General features: G+C 36.2%; 1 pseudogene; it reads left to right on the plus strand.

Annotated features, from left to right (window-relative positions):
* Positions 1-12,937: 12,937 nt before the first annotated feature.
* On the plus strand, positions 12,938-15,190 carry LOC123310415 (annotated as a pseudogene).
* Positions 15,191-15,911: the final 721 nt, after the last annotated feature.

Consider the following 15,911-nt stretch of genomic DNA (forward strand, 5'->3'; position numbering starts at 1 on the left):
TTGAAGAGATATATTACATATTCCAATTCGTGTTGAAAAATTTGTTCAGGTGTTAACATTCTTATTGATGCATGGAGGCCAAAGATATGACATCACTTATCAATGTTTGGAAGAATATCAATTTCAATATTGGGAAAATTACGAGAAAAGTATTCAGGGAAATTTCTCAGATAACGAGGTCGCTATTACACGGAATCATACAAGAGTTCAGCTCATTATCTAATAATGAAGAAAAATTTTGCTGAATCTGGAGTGGAAATACTGATTGGAATAATTTATATAAACAAGTGTGTTTTGATTCTCATGCTGTTCAGAAAATAACGATGTGGAGCGTTTGTCATTTCGAATTTAGTATTGTGCGAACTATATGTTTTTTTCTACTTTTTATGTCTGGAATCAGGTGAGTCTTGGATTCCTCAATGAATATTCCAATCTCCTTTGAACTTTGTATACCAAATTCTACCGGAAGGTAGGTTTGACCGTTTGATTTCCAAGTGAAGATTGTATCAACCAACAGAAGACTGATATCTTCAAAATGAATATACTGTGAAAATTTAAACAAACGAACATTTTATCTTGCAAACTACTAAATATATGACCTCTTTTTCTGACTTAACTCACCCCAGCGAAAATGTTACTCAAGATAAGCCTCAAATTGCTGCGCGACTTTTTATGATAATGCTAGTTCTCAAAAAACGCTCGCTAATATCAGAAAAAGTTTCTTGAATGAATTCCCCAGATTAGAGCTTTCTTCTTATTGAATCATGGATGTAATTAATTTTTCCTAAGTTCAGATTGCCAGAATTCCATGTTTCATCTCTGGGTATCTCTCCAAATAACGATTGGATAATCAAACTTGATTTTTTAGTTACCACACGTCTTTGAGTTCAAGAAATGATAAGGAATTGTGGTCATTAACGCTGCTCGTCTAAGTTTTCCTAGTTTTCATCCTGTTCAACTTATTGTCTTTATTCTGAGCATGATAGACGAGCTTGAATACTTTTTTTTATGTGAGCTATTTTTGGTACATAAATGCCGTTTGTTCTTCATTTTGGATATCAGTTACTACTTCAGTAGGGTTATGGTCCTCTTACGGTAAAAGAGGACGTTTGTTAAATGGGTATTGAGAAATCAATTGAATACGCAACGCAATAAAAATAAGCTTATCAGAAAATACGCTGAAGTGGTTAATGTTCCGGCAAACAATTTCCCGGAATGGAAATATAATTCCGAATAATTCAGTGCCATGAAAATGGGAAATGTACAGCTCTCGGAGGGCGCAGAACGTAACACTGTTCGCGGTGATATTACACCGGGTAAACAAGACATTTATCAAAACCTAAAATATTCATAATTTCTGTCGTGGGAGCGATCAAGACCAAGTGGTTGTAAAGTACATAAAAGTTTCACACAATTTCGGATTAAAAGTTTCGCTTCGGGCGGGAAACCTTGCGTTCTGTTTCGGGCGGACATAAACACTGATGACGCTGTATAAATATATAATCGGCTTGCCTCTGTTCGGGATGATCCGTTTCCAAAAAATTGGCAATCCTGAGATGGGATGTTGTAAAACGATGAAATTTTTATTCGATCTCCGATTTTTGCTTTCTTTCGCCATTCCGATTTATTGCGTTGGTCAAGTTCGGTAACTGTCGTAAAGTGGATTCGGTTGTGGGCTGAAGGAGGTGGTTTTTCAATCGAATACCTACTGGGGCAATCAGAAATCACAAACAGGGCGTCATTTTTATAATGACGCGATCTTGGGTACTCATGGAACTGGCTGATGGAATCAAAGAGTTGTTACACCTTGATAAATTCGTTAGTTAGGTTGACTGCATGCATTGCGATCATACAATCGGAGAGGTTCTATCAGGGCCTATAAAGGCGAGTGCGCCACCTGTCGTCAGTAAGGTGGATACCAAAGATTATAGAGTAGAAAGATAGGAAACGCCCTCATATCTCTAGTACTAAAAACCGACTACACTTTGGCCAGTGAAAACACATTTGACAATGAGATGGCGCTGAAAACGTATTATCAATACAGAAAAACTGTTTAATAACAGTTTTCTGTTTTATAATTGAGGGGCGCGAAATTCGAAATCTATTCCTTGGATTGAATTTCAATATTGACCTTGTTGAGTCCAGAAAACAAACATACTGAGCGACAAAACAAAAGGATGGTTTTGTTTTGTGACCAAGATGTTAGTCTTCATCTGAATATTGTTTGGAATCGATTTGTATCAATGAAATACGCTGTTGGATGTGATAAATTTTTATTTGCAATCTATAAAAAATTTACAAAAATTTGAAATTATGGACAACGAATAGAGCTTTGACTAGGATACAAGAGTATATGGTTATCTGCTATAGGTACGTCAAACGTGTTTTTTCTTACGTTTCGAATTAATAAACTGAGTTGTATTTGTACAATTTATATCAGAAATTGATATGAAACAATATTCAATTTACCGTCATAGGATACACATTTCCGTTACTTACATATTATTTAGAAAATTTTCAGAACCACAATTGAAAAAAACCTTACAGAGGTATACAAGACCTGTATTCAAGCCCGTCAGTATAATTTCTTCATGCTTTTTTATGATTTCTTCATGGTATGGTCTCTTTATGACAATATACGAATTGATTGATGAATGAACAAAACACTCACAGAAGGTTTCATAAAACTTTGACTTTCCAAACAACAATTTGACAGTCACCCGATTCCCGAATCGAAATCCATAAAACTTTTACATTTCTGAATATCTTGAAGGCAATTGAGAATCTTTGAATGGACGTATGAAAGTTATAATTTCCCCTTCATGCAAGGGATGCTTGCTGCATACAATAATTTACGTGGATGAACAGTTCTCAATCGACTTGCAGTAAGATGTTCATTGCATATTATTATGGATGGTGTAGTCAGTAGTGTTTGCAGGCCTTTACGCCCTGAAAATTTTATCCACTTCGTAGCACTGAAAATAAAAATCAATGAATGACCAGTTTTAATACTTTTACATTCCCATTTTCCTTAGTAAAATTTGGTTTCATTCGATCCACAGTTCTTCACCATACAATAATTTTCGAACGATATTCTGAGGTTTTCGCCAAGAAATTAGACAAGAATTTCAATAATCAGCAACTAGAACGGTCTCAAAAAACAAAAGGCGATACGAGGTTGTCTATGGATACGAGAATCAAAACATTCAAAACCGGTTTGATCAAAATGGCCATCTGACTCTGACATCTCGCAAAATTCCATATGTCCCTCGAATTAAAATTTTAACCAGTCTTAGGGCCTTAAAAACACATTTGAAACACAGATGGCGCTCACATCACTTTAATCGCTTCGTTTCCTATCTTTCTACTCTATAATCTTTGGTGGATACCATGCTGGTTGATTGTAGAACCTTGTTTGTTTCATTGGTTTATCCATTGAAATATTAGAGAATCGTCTCTTACAGGCCGATAGATACCAAGAGGAACGGAATCAGTACGTGGAGGATCATGATGGCAGTCTCCTTCAGGAAATTTGGTTGTTAGCACGTACTCAGTTCAATGTGGGGAAGACATCCTGATGTCCAGGTGTAATCTGGTCGTAGTCCTAGGCTCAGCGACAGGTGGTTCAATTGGGAGCTGATCGTAGTTAGTAGTAAGACTTCTCCCGTTTGCTAGTAATTGCGAGAAAGCACATCTTCCATGATCCATCGTTAGCTGGGAGTTGTAGCTTCTATTCCAGTATTTTCGTCTCTACCTCACAAACCTTCTAACTTCCTGTATCTTGCTTTGTTGCTAAGTTCTTGATTCCTCACTCTATTCATTAATATTTCTCCATGAATTATACTTTCATTCAAACCGTTTCCAACATTTGGGTTGTTTTCGTTGTTTCAGGTCTTGTTTCTGCACCATAAGTTATGATGTTTCTTGCGGACAACCTGATATTCTTGATGCTTTCATTGTTTGCTTTAGATCTCCATCACAAGTAAAGTCTGCTCCCAACCCAAGTATGGAAATTCTCTGACTTGTTCTACGATTTTTCTGTCAATTTCCAGTTTACACTTCACAGGATTTTTGTCTGTTACCATAGAGTAATTCGGGGTAACTGAGCGCAGTGGGTAAGTGTGCGCAGTGCGTATATCTCGACTATGCAATGTATGAAAGAGGGGTTCATTTGAGCGAAGCGAGGGCGCAGAATCGCCAAACTAGTCTTTTGTAGGAGTGCGCCGTGCGACGTTTCGTTAACTTTTTATTTGCAATCAATTAAATTCACTAGTTTTCTTGTTAATTTTTAGCATCCCTGCAAATACTGCCAGGTCCATTTCTGAATCCGACAGTGTTAAACAATATTTTATTCGATCATAGGCATATAAATCTAAATATATAATAAAAAATTTTAGGTTCTCTTAGCTGCTCAACTCTATAAGAACATCAATTCAAATTTTTGCTTACTGGGGAAAGTGTGCGCGGGTAAGTGTGCGCATAAATTCATTATATATGGGCATTAGTTCAATGAGGAATAAATTATGACATTGTTGATTTTCTTGGTTAAGACTCGATCAATATCGTCCTATTTGTTGAGAAAAATATGAAGAGCCACCAACAGGGGAATGTATTGTGTTCACCAGGAATTGTGGCACGAACAATTATGCACTGCTTGTAAAAAAGGCGCTTCTGTATTGACAATAAACAGCATTTCTCTAATATTGTAACATTTTGATGACATTATTTTGTAATTTGTTTTGATTGTGTGGTTCACTAAGCACTGCGTTCACTTATCCCGTGAGGGTGCGCACACTTACCCGCAATACGGGGCATGTGAACGCACTACGACTTTCACTATTAAATTTTTTTTTGCGAAAAAAAAACGTTTTTGTTTGTTTGCTTCTTGATGTTTTTTTATAGATTAGAAAATGCTCTATCTTATGAATATGTTTTAATTTTCCTAGCTTCAACATTTGGGACAGGGTATGGCTTGAAAGGCAAAAGTGCGCACAGTTGCCCCGAATGACTCTACACTTTGTTTTCTTCGTCTTTAAGTGCTTATTTGATGATTTTACCTCTTAGTTTGACGACCAAGAAACTTGATCAAACAGATGTTGAATTGAGGTGACTACTACTTGATAAAAATCCATACCTAGAATCCGAATTACATGAGGTTCACTAAGGTTAGACATGTGGTTGTTAAATAACTCATCAAAATCATGCAATTCAACAGAGCGGTAAAAGTTGGGTACTCTGAAAAAATATGGAACTCAACACACTCCATGGCCTATTTGAATACAAATGTTCCTAAACCAGAACGCTCGGTCCTTGGTTCCCACGTTAAAATAATACAGATGCATCAAGTATTGATTGTTCGGTGAAAATTAACTGCCTCAACTAGGAATCTCGAATTATAATTCGTGAAATTGTTCCATTAGCAACTTGCCCGAATGGAAGGAGCGATTATAAATTTCGAGAACATTGAGTCCTTAACGCAGAAACTTCGCCCATCTTTTCCGTACAATAATTTCTAGAATATAACATCTTACCTAGTTGGAAGATTTCCAAATGTGCGATTTATTGGCAGTTTCATTTCAGGAGGGCGAATCTGTTACTAACCATAAGTTTCCTGAGAAGGGAGATAAAATTTATAAACGGACAATTAAATTAACATACGTTTCCTTTGGAGCCGTTTCGAATGATACTTATGGTGCTGTTTTCGACTAAAGCTTCGCCAACTCGGACTTGGAGTGTCCTCTGTTATAGCTGTATAGCCATTTTATGATTCACGCTTCAATTGTTTTGATGAGGTCGTTTGTTACGTTTTTCGCTGCCGAAAGGATGGTGTTGAAACTTTTTGCGTTACCTATAATCCAATAGGATCTGGACTATCAGTCAGGCGTTAAATTCTGCAGTTAGCCGAGTCTTCCTTGTCCAGTTCGTTTCTGCCTAGCATATCAATCAGCATTTTCTAACTGAAAACTTTTTCATAAGGATTCTAATACAGTAACAAATACTATTACCATCTATACATAGACTCAGAATGACGTTAGAAAGTCCATCAGACAAATAGGAGATACAAATTATAAATAATGAGAGTTACAAAATGGGAGTACTAATGGGGAAAACCACTAATCGTTGGTTTCGAGAAGAGCAAAAGGCTCGAGATCTGATCTGCATATCGAGAAAGATGAATAAATATAAAAAGATGTCTATTAGAATGAATATAGTATATATAAGTATAATGAGGAGATCATGCCAATAGAGAGAATACACGATTACCAGAGCGGACTTCCAGGGTGGAACTAGGACGAGAGACTGTCAACCAGTATCATGGCTTACTACTGACCGTTGAAACACATTAAAGTAGATCACATCGTGTTCTGAATGAAACCAACTTAATCCATGGTCCACCCTGGAGAACATAAGGATTTAATCTTTTGAAACTCGATAACAGTAATTAGTTATATGTAAGTGAGGGGTTCACAACAGAGTTAACTTGAGAAATGAGATAAACTGATTCAAATTAGTGAGAGGAGCATGAGAAGGTAATAAATCAGCATTTATTATAAAAGAGAAGGGCATGAGAAATTTCAATTCTGGTGTAACATATCTAGTTCCATGTGAGAAACCGAGAGAGGTCTGAAAATCTATGTAAATTGTAAAATATAATTGAATAAAGTCCTGGGGAGGCACATAAATGAATTGACACTAGTGAACATATAAATTGAGCAGAACTATTGATTAAGAATAATGAATCTTTTTGAAGATTCCTTATAATTCCGTGGATACATTTCATATAGAATGAAGGCATGAAAATAACATGAAAATGATTTAATCAATAATTGTGAAGAAGACTGAGAGTACATAACCTTTTGCATAGAACTAGTTAGCACCAGAATTGATAGAGAAGACTCGAATGACATAAAATGATAATTATTACAATGATCTAGGTTAACACGATGATAAGTTAATTCAACAACGTGAAAAAGGAGAATCTAAGAAGAGAAGGATCAGTGTTCTCCTTCGGAAAATTCAGAGAGTTCTAGAGTGGGGCTGCTGAGTCGGTCAATCAGCTGTTTTCGAAGTTTGGACATTTTGAACTAGTCAGTAGCGTAGACAAGAGCGAGGTCAGAGAAACATGACTGTCTCGTAGTAGACACTTTAGTTCCATAAGTGAACTGGGTAAAAATAATATTTCTAATATTCTAATTTCCATCACGCAGGAACCTGATACATTGATGTTCTCTCTGATTTACACTAAGAACTTGGTATGAAGAGCTGAGCTCTGAATTGTTCTTCCACTTCTGTAATCTCCAATCCAAACCATTCCTATTGAGCTATTCCTCTTACAACGAACTCTGGAAAAATTCCAAATTATAGACTTCCCATCAATTAAACTGAAGACCTATGTCCGATTCCGTGTGACCTCTAGCACTGAATCTTCCGATTTCATTAATTACTCTCCTTGTATCCCCCCCATCGAAATCGTAGAATGCGCCTACTGCGGTTCATTCTGGAATTCCTGGAACGATTCTGTGCGAACAGAAAGGATCAGATCGTGAAGGAAACGGCAATTTATACACGTTTTCAATTTATTCGCGGTCGGATTCTTCAGCTGATGTGGGCACTATTGCAATTTGAAAAATGTCTTTATTCCCACCAGTGTGAGCATTCCTCTTTGTAATAATTCAGTGGTTCGGGTGTTCACCTCCAGTTTATTCGCAAAGCTGGAAAGTTGATCGTCTTGAAGAACTATACTCCATTCACTTTTATTTTAGCAGTGGGTTGGTAATGGAAATTTGACACATTTCACTCTGTATAGTACGAAAATGTGGGGTTATGACGCTTGTCAAAACATTTTTGGGTTTTAAATCGAAGATATGTTGCCCGTTCTACGTGAAAGATTCTGTTATTACGTATTTTATCACAATGTCGAATCTCTTCGGAAAATATGTGACGAACATAATTGAAGTTTATACAAACTGATTGAAGGCATACACAATCCAGTTATTTGCATGGAAAATACAAGAGATCAGTGTAATATCATAATATGCGCTAGCTTGAGGAGAGTTAATGTTCGTTATCTTCTTTGGCTAAAGTTTGAATACGTTACATCAGTAGTAGATTTCAGAAATATCAAACCGAAGATGAAATGCATATGATGCAGTGGTTGGGAATGGGTATCTCCCGAAGGAATTAACAGATAATTACAAGAATGTTAAATTCTTCAACAAAAATCATCTTGCATCAATATAAGTAGAAGGAATTCAAGGAAGTTTCAAGTCAAGATGAACTTCACCTTTGAACAAAAATTTCACATAAATAAACAATTGACAGGACAACTGGCGCGTATTTGTGGCTGTTCATCTTAATACATTGATATAATAATAATAATTAGGTATTTATTGGTACCTTAAGACATTTACAATGTATAGGACAAGTAAAATGAAAAATAGAAAAATCAATTTTCGGGAACTTATTCTACGATGACATTCATCGAAAATCCAGTAGTGAACTTTTCGCATTAATTCTCTCAAACATAAAATTCTCAAATGCCACCACTTTTTTGGGTCTACCAATAGAAGGAAATTCTTTGTCATCCTCTTCATTCAAAATCTTTCTGATTGTGGAAATATTCAGCTGAAATATAATTCGTTTAGATTCAGATGAAACATTATATAAATTATCTTACATTGAATATGTTCGCTATCGTCTGACCTATTGTGGATTTTAGAATATCAGGGTATAACTATTTGAATGAGTGGACCTGAATTCTAAATAGCACTTTCTGAAACCTTGTCTCTCTTTCAGACACTTTCGGCATTTTCGTAATAAAAATTGATATCAGTTGTGGCAACGGCGTTATGACATTAACGACATTTCATGAGTGCCAACCTTACACCGTTCTGGTTACAAAAACTTGAGAAAATTATTTCATGGCCAACCGACTGCTAAAATAAATGTGAATGCAGTATAGTGTTTTATTTGTATTCGATCGACGATTTGGCAGTCGCTGAATTTCCAAAATGTGATAGCCTAAACTCATCAATTCCTGAATATATAGAAATTTTTCTCAGTAACAAATGTTCAATACAGTTCTGACACAAATATTTAGGATTGCAGTTTGAAAAATCCTCCTGCGCCCCTCTTAGAGGGTGCATGGCAACATAATTTTTCGATATTTTACAGTTTCTTTCGGCACGATGCATACCTATGAAGAATATGCAGATATTGACGACAATTGACAAATTTTTCATAATAGCTACACAAAACTGGAAAAATGTCACTGAAATAAGCTCATTGTCGATATCCCAAGAAAGTTTCCTGAAAACAACTACACAGGTAGGTAGTCCTAAAGGACCCCGAACTTGTCTTCTCCTGCACACTTACGCAGTAGGTGCATGTTCCATTACGTTATTAAACATAACCATTGAGTTGCCAGATTAGGTTGAGTTAATCGTATTGCCGAAGCGTTTTAGGAAAGTAAACTTCTGTCTACAAACATCCCGAATTTAATCTGCATTTATGGCAAGAAGCGGAGCGTGCATCAACAACTTAGAGGAAACTGAATTGCAAAGGAATCCTGTCTCAAACCCTTCGCTCCACCTATGTAGATTAGAATGCCAGTTCTACAAAGGATGGATCTTAGTTGTCCTCAAATAGAGAGTAAAACAACCCAGGGACCGCAGGTGATGGACAAACCCGGTACGAACGCCGAATTGGACTTGAAGGACTACAAAGTACACGTTGTCAGGACCCATTCGAATCCTCGCATTAAATTCTAATCGAAATTTCGGGACAGAGACGTTAGCAGGCCTTCACAGAGTCGATCACTGCCTGGATACAGCTAACGAATACACTGAATAATAGACTAGTTAATGCAGTGATCAAAATTCATCTTTTTCCTTAAGCATTTCGAGGAATTTTTTTCCGACTTGGTCCTGATAAAAAGATATAGACTTTTAGAGTTTTCAGAATGAGCTGGAAGCTGGAAAAACCTGGAAACCTGGAAAAACCTGGAAACCTGGAAAAACGGAATTACCTTCAGAATAACTAGCTAAATCTGTGACACTACTCATCTGTGGATCTTTTAGGAAGAGTTGCATTCAGTCAAAGCACCCAATTTTTCGAATTTCACAGCTATTTTTTATTTTTGAACATAAAATTACTCCAAAAACAGCTCATTATACGAGAATATATGAAGAACACTGCTATTTCACAAAACGCTCAAATATTCAGTAAATATATAATTATTAGGGGTTGAAAATAACAACTCCTTATGATTTTCCTTCAAAAATTGAAAACTTACAAGCAGTTCTGATCACTGTTCATTCCATTTCATGGTATAAGTGTTCCATAGAATGACTACCACCCGCTAAATACATGCATTAACTCTGTGCCTCATTGACCTTCGTATACCTACTGTTTGTAATTTTTTATTTATTTCGAGAAAAGTATTGACTGTATCGAAATTCTGCAAGAGACTTGAATGGGAAACCATAGGAGTTTTTTTTTTTTTGAAAACTCATTCCAAGAAAAATCATAAGGGGTTGTTATTTTCAACCCCTAATAATAAAATTATGAGATCTAAAAAAAATATGTGAATAACATCTACTTAGTGCTTCATACTATGTTCAGTAGTTTTATGACTAGTGTTTTTAAGAACCCGTAAAAAAAAATTAAAAACTGTCAACTGGTCATCGCCTTCCAAAGAAATTTAAAGAAACTAAACCTGCTTATTTTTATCGAGGACTCATTTCCCTGAGTCTTTGAATTTTTTGGTGTCCCAAAACTAGTGAATCAAACGTCACACTACGATAGAGTAGACCAAATTTTATCGAATGACACCAACATTACTACTGTTCCCAAAATAATCAGAATTTTATTAAAATACCTAAAGTTGCCGATTTTCGAACTATTTTTCTTAATCACAGGGCCAGTTTGTGAAAAAGGATATCGATTTTAAACTATATTGAACTAAGATTATTGTTTTTTCCCCCTCAATTGAAATTATTTCAATTAGTTAATCGATAACCTAAGTAAATGTAAATTAAAACAATTGTTTTTTCTACATGATTTTTATTACTCTGAATAAACCCCCTCTATAGGGGTGATAATATACGAGAAAAACGCTTTCCTCAATCTCAAATTGGCCTTGTGATTGAAAAAATAGTTCGAAAATCGGCAACTTTAGGTTAGGTTTTTTCAGAAACGGTACATTTTCGCTCAACTAATGTTGGTGTCATTCGATAGTATTTGATTGAAAGTGTGACGTTTGATTCACTAGTTTTGGGACACCCTGTAGAACAATAAGGAATAACCCATAAAATATCAATTTCTTGTCAGCATGATATCCGCCTGCTAGGTAATTTTAAGTAAGAAGAAAAAATCGTTACTTTCAACAAGAATTTACATAGTGGCAAGCCGTTATGAAACATAAAATAAACGGGCTATGTACAAGTAAAAAATTGGAGAACCTTTTTATAAAAGACACATTCAAAAATATTATGATCTACGCGGAAAAATTATATGATGAATTCTCGAGGTAAATAAGGATTTTTCATGAATAAACTACTGTGATCTACCTTGCTGAGTTCAGCGGAAAGCAAACAACCCTTGTAGATTTTTTTAATGACAGAGTATTTCCTACAGTGCTTATTTTCTATATTAGACGGTGGAATATTCTGAATAAAATTTCAATATCTGCTCCAAGCCTTAATTAATCTCATCGACTCTTCAGAACAAGAAGGGTAACAGCGCCCGGAGGGTGGTTTTTATCGAGGAGAATGTCAACATTATCACCCCTTTAATGTAAGCTCTTTAATGCCGACGTCGATGCTCGAGAGGGTTATCATTATTTTCACTCCCGCTGTAACTCCGGGATAATCGACGTTGGCCATGAATAGGAGACCCATTCTCCGTGGACTCAAAGAGTGCTCATCCTTTACTTTCAACTCTGCGAGAATTTTTTTTTTCGCTTTTTTCCCCTGAAAAAGTTCGGAAGAATGGGAGCTAAATGATGGATCGTCCGGGACGGAGTGTTACGTCAACAATTACATGCAGCGAAAATCAACAAGTTGAAACTGGAAAGTTTCGAACTTTAATGTCTCCCTGCAGATGAATTTGCTGGAGGGGGGAGGGTTTCAATTGTGTGGGAGGATTCCCTTGTATCGCAATTCTATCAACTTTGGAATTTATCTATCATTCGATATCAATATCAAAATCTCTTGGGATTCAGTGCAACCGTTTGGTCTTGACGAATTTTCAGGTGACCCCATCTATTGGGGAATTTTTCGAAGGTCAACTTTCGAGTCGCGTATCTTCCACAAAAATCAACGTATATATAAATGTGACAAATATTCTGAAAGAGAAACTTCCCTAGTAATAAATCTGAGAATTCCATCCATCTCGGAACAACCGTTGGATCTTGAGAAAGTTTTAACTGACCCCATCTTTTTGGTATTTTTCGAGGGTCAACTTTCGAGTAGCGTATCTTCAAGGAAAATCATCTTAGAACTAAATGTGGTACATATTCTGAAATAGCAACACTTTCATTAATAATTCTGAGAATTTCATCCATCTCGGCCCAGCCGTTTGGTCTTGGGGAAGTTTTAACTGATAATAACACGCGTATCTCCCAGAAAAATCATCATAGAGCTGAAAATGATGCATATTCTGAAAGAGTAACTCTTCTACTAATTACATCCTCCTCTTCAAGTAAATTAATTGATTTGGAAGATGTTGTAAGCGGCGAGAAATAATTATTCCATATTTGGTACGCATTTGAAACCTTTAAGAAGAGTAATAAAAAAATCAAGATTTCCTCTGACACTCGCTAAAAACATTTTCTTATATGCAAAAGAGAGCAATTCAAATGACTTATCGGCCTGTCCGACCATATTCACAATAAAAAAATTGTCTTTTATTTCCTGAATTATTCCAACTTACTGTATTTTTATTACTTAGTATATTATCAGCTCTTACTCTTGACTATTTCCGAATTCCAGAATGGAGGCACACAAAGAAGGAGTCCTTCATCAAGAAGTAATCATTGTTGGGGCCGGAATTTCAGGTAAGTTGGTAACGAAGGACTGAAAGCCTGAAATATTCAGCTTGGTGGAGATCAATTGAATGAATTCTCCAGCATTTGAGTACTCTGACACTGCCTTCACTGCGTCTCAATCCCAATTTCTAACTTTGGGACAATAAATTTGTACTTCCAAGTTGTTCAAAATGAACCAATCTTTCTCAGAGTGTTTGTTTGCTGTGTCTGCGTGTACTTTTTCAATATTTTTCCTATTATTCATAATTTTCTGAAAATTACACCTCGTCTTGAATTATTTTCGTGAAACCAAAGAACAGATTATTCATAAGTTCGATTCAACTTTAATTTTTGGCAACAATCAGTACTTTTATTTTTATATACTTATACTTCTTTTGAAACTGAATATTTTTTTTAATATAAACTCTTGTTTTGAATTTTTTCAGGTTTTGCCTCAGCCTGCAAGCTCCTAGAGAATAATATCACTAGTTTCCGTATATTAGAGGCGGAAAATAGTATTGGTGGAAGAATCCATAGCGTGCAAATCGGGCAAGGTTTTGTAGATCTTGGTGCAGAATACGTGCATGGCGAAGATGGTAATTTGGTATTCGAATTATCTAGGAAACACATGAAGACGAATCAAGATGAGTGGAGTTCTGAATTATATTACTCCGATGGTGGAAAAATGAACGACTCTTTGCTGATGGAATTTTTTGGACTGCTTCACGACTTTGAGATAAGTCCAGGACAACCGAATGTATCGCTTTCGGAAGCATTTTCAAAGAGGTAAAGCAATAGACAACAGCCATCTTTTGAGGGATTAAGGCAAAGTAACAACCAATGATCATTAAGTTTTTTCATCAATCATAAAATCTTGCCCAAACAATTAAATAGAGTTACTCTAAAGAATCTGAAAATTGTTTGGTAAAACACCAAAGTTGTAAGGTGACATCAATTTTCTTCATGACCACTCATAAACTTTTCTAGATATTCCGAAGTTCTGTTGGAACATGAGAGCGATTCAAGAATGAAGAAGATTGTGAAAGAATTCGAAAAAACCATAGAACTGATTTTTCTCACCCTAGAAGGATCTTTCGATTGGCATGCTGCGAGAAGCAAATTTCACAACTTCAAAGTCTATCCTGGCAACCCGATGCAATCATGGTCCGGATCTGGCTACAAGACAATTTTCGATGTTTTGCGAAAACGTATTGGCTACCAACAGTCTAGAATGCTGGACTCCAGAATTTATCTGAATAGAACTGTCACTAGTATCATCACCAGGGGAGAAAAACAGAAGGAAATTCATGTCGAGTGTCAAGATGGTAAGAGATTTACTGCAGACCACGTGATATTCACTGCGTCACTGGGAGTGTTGAAGCACGATCATGAGAAAATCTTTAAACCTGCATTAGATGAGGCGAAAATCAGAGCCATAAAGTCTTTGGGAATTGGAGGGATAATGAAAGTTGTACTTTTATTTCCTGACGTATGGTGGACGAATAATGGGGACGCCTACTTGATATGGAGCGAAGAAGATGAGATGAAGCTATCGAAAGAAGTTCCCTTTGGTCCATTGAAGGTAGATTGAGGTGAATTGTTCGAAAAATTTGTCGAATTCTGCATAATTCTGATTCTTAGGGTGGAAAGCACTGGCTTGCAGGATTCCACTGTGTTTCACCTGCACCAAATAACCCAAAAGTCCTAACTGCTTGGATTGCAGGACATCTGGTGCCAGAAACCGAACTGCTGAGCGATAATCAGTTGATCGAAGGTATCATGTATGGAATGAGGAAATTTTTTGGCAGGGATCACGATATTCCAAAACCCTCATCGATTATTCGGTTAGTTAACATCATCCAATTCCTATGTTGAAATTGATTATCATCTTCTTGTACATTTCAGATCCAAATGGTGCACAAATCCTCATTTCAGAGGATCATTCTCATACGAAACAGTGGATGTTGCCAGCATGGTTGGTTCCCCACACTCTGAACTTCTTGAACCTGTCGTGGATGAGAATGGAGTTCCAAGGATATTCTTCGCTGGAGAGGCCACCCATCCGAACAGATTCTCCAGCGTGGATGGAGCTCTAGCATCTGGTTTCATGCAAGCTGAAAAATTGATCAAATATCTGACTGAGCAATGATATTTTTAACTGACCAGAACGTACATCACAGTGATCATGATCTTATATTCTTTTTGAATGTTTCCACTGCTAATTCTGGTGATATAAAGGATAATTTACATATATGACTTACCCGTGACTTCAAAAAACGTCTTCCACGAAAGCTGAATCAATACAGCATCGTCTTCGTTTGAAGAGAATTCATCCCATACAATCCACTGAAGTCAATGATTGGAAAAGAATCTTTTGTTGATGCCCTTATAGAATGAATCTACTGTTCCAATTTATTTATGTTTTTCCTTCCTTATCCTTGGGAGGTGCGATATATGCGCTTTATATTGTGAAAAGCGAAAAAATATGAATGTTCTTGATGGAAAAGTGCATATTCTGGAGAAATATAGGAGATTTCCTCTGCTATTGATGGAAACATCTTTTATTTTGTGTTCAGGAATAACTTTGTTACCTAAATAGATTGTTGCAGCCACAATTGAATACAAAAATTTCATTTACTGAAGTACATGAATATAAACATGCTTAGAGCATGCATTGAGATCATAAATGAATTATTCACACCTAATATAATCTCATCCATGGTTCACTTACCAACCTGACTATGCCTGCGACCATCTATAAAGTTTATGAAGACATCTATAAAGTGACCTTTGAGTATAACTGATACTGTATGTAGGTATTATTTGAGAATATGCATACTATTGCATAGTGAAGAATTTAATATAATCGATATCCTCTTTTTGG

This window comes from Coccinella septempunctata, chromosome 3 (assembly GCF_907165205.1).
Source record: "Coccinella septempunctata chromosome 3, icCocSept1.1, whole genome shotgun sequence".
NCBI lineage: Eukaryota > Metazoa > Arthropoda > Insecta > Coleoptera > Coccinellidae > Coccinella > Coccinella septempunctata.